Below are 10,022 nucleotides of genomic sequence, written 5' to 3' on the forward strand. Positions count from 1 at the left end.
CCGTTGAGGCAGAAGACAAACCCAGACTGTGATCTGAAATCATCTTTGTCGGTTTGGAAACTTGCGTCCGTATAGCCTTTAACAATTAATTCATCATCTCCACCATAGACCAGGAAGTCATCTTTGTGCCTTTTCAGGTACTTCAGAATATTCTTGGCAGCAGTCCAATGCGCCTCTCCTGGGTCTGACTAGTATCTGCTCGTAGCACTGAGTGCGTACGCAACATCCGGGCGTGTACATATCATAGCATACATTATTGAACCAATCAATGATGCATATGGAATCCCATTCATTCGTCTACGCTCATCAAGTGTTTTTGGGCACTGATTCTTGCTTAGAGTCATTCCATGAGACATGGGTAGGTAGCCTCGTTTGGAGTCCGCCATCTTGAACCTATCAAGCACCTTATTGATATAAGTGCTTTGACTAAGTCCAATCATCCTTTTAGATCTATCTCTGTAAATCTTGATGCCCAATATGTACTGTGCTTCTCCTAGATCTTTCATCGAAAAACATTTCCCAAGCCAAATCTTGACAGAGTTCAACATAGGAATGTCATTTCCGATAAGTAATATGTCGTCGACATATAATACTAGGAAAGCAATTTTGCTCCCACTGACCTTCTTGTATACACAAGATTCGTCTGCGTTTTTGATGAAACCAAAGTCACTGACTGCTTCATCAAAACGTATATTCCAGCTCCTGGATGCCTGCTTCAATCCGTAGATTGACTTCTTTAGCTTGCATACCTTTTTAGCATTCTTTGGATCCTCAAAACCTTCAGGCTGTGTCATAAACACAGTTTCTGTTAAAACGCCGTTTAAGAAAGCAGTTTTGACATCCATCTGCCATATTTCGTAATCGTAATATGCAGCGATTGCTAATATTATCCGAATAGACTTTAGCATTGCAACTGGTGAAAAGGTTTCATCGTAATCCACACCGTGAACTTGCCTGTAACCTTTTGCAACCAATCTAGCTTTGAAAACTTCAAGTTTCCCATCCTTGTCCTTTTTCAGTTTGAAAACCCATTTGCTTCCAATGGCTTGGTAGCCATCTGGCAAATCGACCAAATCCCATACTTGGTTTTCAGACATGGAGTCTAATTCAGATTGCATGGCTTCTTGCCATTGCTTGGAGCTAGGGCTCGTCATAGCTTGTTTGTAAGTCGTAGGTTCATCACTTTCAAGTAACAGAACGTCATAGCTCTCGTTCGTCAAAAACCTAAGTATCTTTCTGGTTGAGATCTATATCTTTGCGATCTACGCGGGGTAACATTTCTAGATTGACCATGATTCTCACCAGATTCTTCTAAAGATCTCTGAGTTTCATCCTGAATGTTATCTTGAGCATTCTCTAGAGTTTGTTGTTCGACTCGAATTTCTTCGAGGTCTACTTTTCTCCCACTTGTCATTTTGGAAATGTGATCTTTCTCCAAAAAGACACCATCTCGAGCAACAAACACCTTGTTCTCTGATGTATTGTAGAAGTAATACCCCTTTGTTTCCTTTGGATAGCCCACAAGGACACATTTGTCAGATTTTGGATGAAGTTTGTCTAAAATTAATCGTTTGACGTATACTTCACATCCCCAAATCTTCAGAAAAGACACATTTGGAGGCTTTCCAAACCATAATTCATATGGAGTCTTTTCGACAGCTTTAGACGGAGCTCTATTTATAGTGAGTGCAGCTGTATTTAGTGCATGTCCCCAAAATTCTAATGGAAGTTTGGCATGACCCATCATTGACCTGACCATGTCTAGCAAGGTTCTGTTCCTCCGTTCCGACACACCTTTCCATTGTGGTGTTCCAGGAGGAGTCAATTCTGATAGAATTCCACATTCTTTCAGATGGTCATCAAATTCATAGCTCAGATATTCACCGCCTCTATCAGACCGCAGTGCCTTAATCTTCTTGCCTAATTGATTCTCTACTTCACTCTGAAATTCCTTGAATTTGTCAAAGGATTCAGACTTATGCTTCATTAGGTAGACATAACCATATCTACTGAAGTCATCAGTGAAAGTGATAAAGTAGCTGAAACCACCTCTAGTATTTGTACTCATTGGTCCACATACATCTGTATGGATTAAACCCAATAGTTCATTTGCTCTTTCTCCAACTTTAGAGAAAGGTTGCTTTGTCATTTTGCCAAGTAAACATGATTCGCATTTACCATAATCCTCTAAGTCAAATGGTTCTAGAATTCCTTCCTTTTGAAGTCTTTCTAAGCGTTTCAAGTTTATATGGCCTAATCGATAATGCCACAGATAGGTGAGATCTGAATCATCCTTTTTGGCCCTTTTGGTATTTATGTTATATACTTGTTTGTCGTGATCTAATAAATAAAGTCCATTGACTAATCTAGCAGATCCATAAAACATCTCTTTAAAATAAAACGAACAACTATTGTCTTTTATTAAAAAGGAAAATCCCTTAGCATCTAAGCAAGAAACTGAAATGATGTTTTTAGTAAGACTTGGAACATGGAAACATTCTTCCAGTTCCAAAACTAGCCCGGAGGGCAACGACAAATAGTAAGTTCCTACATTTCCCACTCGTAGGTCGACTTCACCCTTGCTTAACTTTCTACTTCTTCTTAGTCCCTGTGGATTGGAACATAAGTGTGAGCCACAACCTGTATCTAATACCCAAGAAGTTGAATTAGCAAGTATACAGTCTATAACGAAAATACCTGAAGATGGAACGACTGTTCCGTTCTTCTGATCTTCCTTTAGCTTCAAGCAATCTCTCTTCCAATGCCCCTTCTTCTTGCAGTAGAAGCATTCGGATTCAGAAGTGGGTTGACTGACCTTCCTCTTTACAGATTTGGCGCCAGTTTGCTTAGTTGGGCTGGCCTTGTTGCCACCTTTCTTAGCATTCCTCTTCTTTCCAGATTTCTTGAACTTGCCCCCACGCACCATAAGCACATCCTGCTTATCACTTTTGAGCGTCTTTTCAGCGGTCTTCAACAAACCGTGAAGCTCAGTGAGCGTTTTGTCCAGACTATTCATACTGTAGTTCAGTTTGAACTGATCATACCCGCTATGAAGAGAATGGAGGATGGTGTCTATAGCCATTTCCTGAGAAAATTGCTGATCCAGCCGACTCATATTCTCAATGAGTCCAATCATTTTGAGAACATATGGACTTACGGGCTCGCCTTTCTTAAGCTTGGTCTCAAGAATTTGCCTATGAGTCTCGAATCTTTCGACTCGAGCCAGATCTTGGAACATGTTCTTCAACTCACTGATGATTGTGAAAGCATCTGAGTTGATGAACGTTTTCTGCAGATCCGCACTCATGGTGGCGAGCATTAGACATTTCACATCCTTGTTGGCATCAATCCAACGATTGAGGGCTGCCTGAGTGACCCCGTCGCCTGCGGCTTCGGGCATCGCCTCTTCTAGGACAAACTCCTTTTCTTCCTGCATAAGAACTATTTGCAAGTTCCTTTGCCAGTCAAGGAAGTTTTTCCCGTTCAACTTCTCCTTTTCGAGAATTGATCGAATGTTGAATGAATTGTTGTTTGCCATATTTAAAACTACAATTGAAAAGAATAAACAAATAAATAACCATTCACAGTTTCTCTTAATAAACTTAAATTCTAGCATGCATGCATAATTCAATGTTTATTAAGCATTTTATTCAAGTTATGTGTTCCGGCAGGTGTGAATAAAATGATTCCAAGATCCTAAAATCATTGAAGAACTAAGCACAGTTTGTCGACTTAATCCTAAAACACCTTAGGTAAGCAAAAGCCTTTTGCTAATAGTCTAGAAACTATTCTTGGTTGATAGGTACGTCTAAGAACTTATTAGGTAAACCTATCGATTTTGCCACGACATAAAAGGACTCCTTACTTATATCGTTGAGTTTCACCAAAACTAACATGTACTGACAATTATTTGTGTACCTTGCCCCTTTAGGACCAATAAGTAACACCTCGCTGAGCGAAAACTATTACTAGATTGATGTAAAGGATATCCAAGCAAGTGTATATTTTGGCATGACACCTTTTAACTCAATTTTTAAGTTTGGAACTTAAGGCTCTTACTATGTTAGTTAGATTTTAAGTGAACTAAAATCCTTAATCATGCAACATAATCAAGCTTTTGATCTCATGCATTTTAAGACATTTAAAGCAATAAATAACTTAAAACATGCATAAGATAAATGTGATCTAGTATGGCCCGACTTCATCTTGAAGCTTTAACTTCAAAGTCCGTCTTGAAAATCTCCGTGGGAGGCACCATTTTCTTCAAATAGGATAAGCTATAATTAAAACTAATTACAACTATTTGATGGTACGCAGACCATATTTGAATTGAAAAACAACTTTGGTACTTTAGACCAATTACATTCAAATTAATGGTACGCAGACCATATTTTCTATCCTATTTGGGCCATACTAGTCACTTCATAACCTGCAAAACAGTACATATACAATATATACCATTCACCCATTCATTATCATGAATGGCCCACATAGCTGGTTAGTAAAACACATTATGCATCACGTAAACATTTGCAGCAATTAATCAAGGGCACCAATAATCTACCAATTATTCAGTCCTTATTAATTCTAATCAAGTTGTTTTAACCTTAAGGATTTGTAGACCTAATCAAGAGTTTATGACTAAAAGCGCTCCCACTTAAACCAATAAATTCATATGCTTTACTAATTTTAAACATAAAAATGTATTTCTAGTCTAACCGGAAAAATACAAATTTAATTAAAATTTAAAGCTCATATAAATTTATAATTGAATCCAAAAAGTTTAATTTAATTTCAGTCGTATTTAAATTAATTCATGATTTTAATTTTAGTAAAATAATTAGAATAAATAAAATTTATTATAATTACAATATTCAAAATTAAAATCCAAGAAAATAATTTAAATTATTAATTTTAAAATTAATTAAAATTACGTAAACTGAAAATTTCAAATTAAAATTTCAAAACGATCTAATCGCAACGCAAACACCTCAAGCATCGCACGCCCATGGGCCACACGCACACAGCCATCGCTGGCCATGTGCGCGCAGCCCATGCGCTGCGTCGCATAGCTGCTGCTGCTATCCTTCGCAAGCCATCGCGCGAGCTGGTGCTCGTTGCGCGCGCGCCAGCGCTCGATGCACGCGAGCTAGCGCTCGTTGCGCGCGCGCCAGCGCTCGATGCACGCGAGCTAGCGCTCGTTGTGCGCGCTCGCTAGCGCTCGCTGTGCGCGCTCGCCAGCGCTCGCTGTGCGCGCTCGCCAGCGCTCGCTTGATGCGAGCCAGCGCTCGCTGCGCGAGGCATCGACGCTGGGCGCAGCACTCGTGGCACGCGAGCTTGCGCTCGCTGCGCGCGAGGCAGTGCGCGTTGTGGCGCAGCTCGCTTGCTGCCCACACGCGACTGCCGTGCCTTGCCTTCGCCCATGCCCATTCGTCCATTGCTCATAGCCCACGACGCAAGGCAGGGCTGCTGCCTTGTGCTCGTGCACCATGGCCTTGCTCATTGCATTCGTGCCGCATGGGCGACGAGCTCCCTTGCTCGTCGTCACATGCCCGCACTATACAACACCCCTTAAGGGTAACACGTAGCGTCCATTGCTTTGTGCGTGCAAGTTATATGAGCAAATCGCATAAAATTTAAAAATTTATATTAAAAATTAATGACAAATTAATAAATAATATTAATTTCATAATTTTAGGGCGAAAAATCGAAAATTTATTATTCAATTGATTTCCGATTAACATGGATTCAAGTCTAGGTCATAAAAATTTAAAATTTATCATAAATTTACAATTTTTATGGTGGTTTTTAATCATAGGTATCTAATTAAATTATAATTAATTATGAAAATCAAATTAATTCTAAATTATTCTAATTTTCAACAAATTAATCATAATTACAAATTAGATTGCATAATTAACAAGGCTAGGCAATCAAACTTGTTAAACATATACAGTAGGTCAATCAAAAATTCAAGATTTATCAACAAGAATCGCAAATATTTAATTTAACATCTTAAATTTACGAAATTTTGCATTCGAAAAACTAAAACCTTCGAAAAGTCATAGTTAGGCTTCGAATTTGAGAATTCTGGGTTCGGCCGAAAAATAATATTTTTGTCAAAATTTTAGAATGCCTTTTACATGCGGAATTGACACAAAAATCACTCGATTTGGATGAGTAACGAAGAAACTGCCAAAAAACTGCGTACGTATAATTAAATAAACGCAATTTGCAATTAATTAACAATTACGAAAATTAATCACCCCTTTTAATTCTTGCAAATTTGTAATATTTAACCATGTTCATGCAATTTAGATTATGAAAATAATAAGAGGCTCGTGATACCACTGTAAGGTTATGATACATATGACAATTCATAAATCATGCGGAAACAACCATTAAACCAGGAATACATATTCTTTACACATAATCATTTAGCATAGTTTAGATGCATACTCTTTGTTGCGTGCCTTCCCTAGCTGCGCCCGAACCGAACAAAACAAGTCTTTAGGACTCCAAGTGTCGTCCCTCCGTAGATAGTCCACAGCACGTCCGGATCCGCCTTAAGATTGACCAACTAGAATCGCCCTTAAGGTACTATTAATTTTCGGCACTTTTAGGCAAGATGTGTGACTGAATTTTTCTCTCAAAAACTCACTTTTAATACTTGAAAACTCGTCGTAAATATGTGACCCTAGGCACTTATTTATAGAGTTTATGGAAAGGAATTATAATCCTATTAGAATACAAATCTATTTAATTATAACCCTACTAGGATTCTAATTAAACAAAGTTTATCTATTAGGATTAGATTTAATCATATTACGAATCCCGGTAGCCTTAGGATTCCAAGTAACACACACGAGTGGCGCACAAGCACCGCACGTCCGCACGCAGGCCTTGCGGCCCACGCCGACCGCACAGCGCAAGGCCCACTGTCGCAGCCTTGTCCGTGCGCGTGCCCAATCTACGGCTGGGCCTGGCTTTTGCGCTGGGCCTGGTCGTATGCTTGGCGTGTGGTTGTTGCGCTTGGCTTGCTGGGCGATGGCCCGGCTTCGTGCTGGGCCTTCGTCTGGCAGGCCTCGTCCGATGCTAATTCGTACGATACGCTTCCGATTAAATTCTCGATTCCGAATTCATTTCCGATACGAACAATATTTAATATTTCCGATTCCAGAATTAATTTCCGTTTCGAACAAATATTTAATATTTCCGTTTCCGGAATTATTTTCCGATTCCGATAATATTTCCGATTCTGACAATATTTCCGTTTCCGGCAATATTTCCGATTCCGGCAATATTTCCATTTCCGATAATATTTTCCGATACGTACCATGTTTCCGTTTCCGGCAACATCTACGTCTTGGATAATATTTATATTTCCGATACGATCCATATTTCCGTTTCCGGCAATATCATCGTTTCCGGAGTATTCTTTTCTTGCATGTGACGATCTCAGCTCCCACTGAAACCAAGATCCGTCGATTCCGAATATCCATAGATGGAGTATTTAATGCCATTAAATACTTGATCCGTTTACGTACTATTTGTGTGACCCTACGGGTTCAGTCAAGAGTAAGCTGTGGATTAATATCATTAATTCCACTTGAACTGAAGCGGCCTCTAGCTAGGCATTCAGCTCACTTGATCTCACTGAATTATTAACTTGTTAATTAATACTGAACCGCATTTATTAGACTTAACATTGAATGCATACTTGGACCAAGGGCATTATTTCCTTCACCTTTCCCTTGCGGGAATGGGGACAAAAGTAGGTGTCTACAGTTAGCCCCCACTTTGACTGAGTCTTGGAGTAAGACGATGGTCAAAGTATTAGACGGAGTGCGTCACACAAGTCATGGTGTATGTGACCTGTTTTGCGAGGGTCTTACGAGCCCCCGAGTGATAACATTTGACTTAAGGGTCATCACTTGAAGTGTCGACATATCCCTCACGTGTCATTGGGATTTGTCAACTGATAGTATAGAAACTTCCTCACTTTGTCATTGGAAGGATCTAAAGGTGCGTAGAAACCCCCTCACTTTGTCATTGGGAGTAACTACAGATGTTTTCGAAATTAAAGCTGTAAAGTGTAATTGGGCCTGGCCAAGCCCAATCACGAGGTAAAATGTTTTTAAAGATTCTCATTTTCAGGGCTGGCTAAACGAGAAAACCCCCTTGTTTTTATAGGAAGTAAAACGAAGGAAAATCCAGTACCCTTGTTTTTATAGGAAGTAAAACGAAGGAAAATCCAGTAAAAGTTATCGCTGTAGCGACTAAGGACCTGCGCTGTTAGTGACGCAGACCCCGTCCGCTGAAGGTGGGCGAGCCTGTCCTCTGAGGGGGACCCCCCGTCCGATAGAAGTGGACGAATCTGTTTGATGTTTTTGAAAATAAGGACCTACGCGGTTTGTGACGTAGACCCCGCCCACTGAAGGTGGCGAACCTTGTCCGCTGAGGGTGGACACCCCGTCCGCTGAAGTTGACGAATCTGTTTGAAATTTTTGAAAATAAGGACCTATGCGGTTTGTGACGTAGACCCCGCGCACTGAAGGTGGCGAACCTTGTCTGCTGAGGGTGGACACCCCGTCCGCTGAAGTGGACGAATCTGTTTTGAAATTTTATTTTATTTTGTTTTTTTTGAAAATAAGGACCTACGTGGTTTGCGCCGTAGACCCCGCCCACTGAAGGTGGCGAGCCTATTTTAAATTTGAAGTTTTTATTTCTTTCGAAAACTGAGGACCTGCGCGGCTAGTGACGCAGACCCCGCCCGCTGAGGGTGGGCGATCCCATTTTGAATTTCTTATTTTGCCTATGTAGAAGGGCTGTTGTGATTACGACCTGTTGGTGGGTCGTAATATTTCCTGATTAGATGTTTCCTATAATTGGGTCCACATTGGGTATATTTTTGTTTAACAATATTTTTTTGAGATATCCAAACATGTTATGGTGCGTGGCGCAGTCTGGGAATGTGATTTTGATTGCACGCTTTTTGTTGGAGTCCACTTTTCGTGAGCCCCCAAGTGTTGGGGCTCGTTGGTCGTTTTTCGCGTCTTGTAATCATGTTTGGGGTCACGCTCGTATGTGCGAGCGACCTCCTATAGTAGTGTGCTATTTTAGTGAAGCCGTGGAGTGCGACTTTAGCTTTCAGGCGATATGCGGTTTTGGCTTGGCCCGCATTATCCCTGTGACAGACAGACATTTTCTATTTGGAAAACCAATGACTTGACGACACATATTTTTGGTGTTTCGAAGAATGACCATGATATTTAACTTGCTTTTTTATTTTTTGAAAAGTGTACATGAGCGTTTTCTGAGATGAGTCTAAGTTTCGACCAAGTTTCACTGTTATTATTTTTGTTTATTTGGGAGCTAAAGGTGCTTTGGGCTTGATCTTACTTGCAATAGGGCCTCGTGTTTTAGCAACACGGTCTTAAGTCCTTTCCTATTCCGTGTTTTTGTGAAATCTGGGCCTTGGGCTGCATTTTCAGCGCCCAAGCTCAGGCGTTAAAAATTTCGGCGCCCAGAGGTGGGCGCTGAAAGTTCTTTCCTGGTAATATTTGATTTTCGGATTTCTAAACAGGTTTCCGAATGGGATCAGGATGTTTATTGGGTGCGTTCAGCTATATATAGGGGCTAAGTACGTCCTTATTTTCCACCACTCTCAAATTCTTTCTCTCTTTTTTGCCGTGCTCTAATTTATTTACTGCTTTTGCCATGTCGACCCCTACTTTCTTACTCCAACGGACTGTTAGGCGTTGGCTACGAGCCCTTACTCCCACAGAAAAAGCTTTGTTAAAAGAATACCACTTAGAGGCACTTTTAGGCTTACAACAAATTAATATTGATTATAATTTTCTGCATGCTGCCCTAAACTTTTGGGACTCCGATCATCATGTTTTTTCCTTTCGGGGCAATGAAATATGTCCTTTGCCTGATGAATTTGCTGCGATCCTTGGTTATCCTACTAATGCTACTCCCGTTACCCCTGGCACTATTGAAGAGGGTAAAACAACCAT

Source organism: Spinacia oleracea, chromosome 1, assembly GCF_020520425.1.
Source record: "Spinacia oleracea cultivar Varoflay chromosome 1, BTI_SOV_V1, whole genome shotgun sequence".
Taxonomy (NCBI): domain Eukaryota; kingdom Viridiplantae; phylum Streptophyta; class Magnoliopsida; order Caryophyllales; family Amaranthaceae; genus Spinacia; species Spinacia oleracea.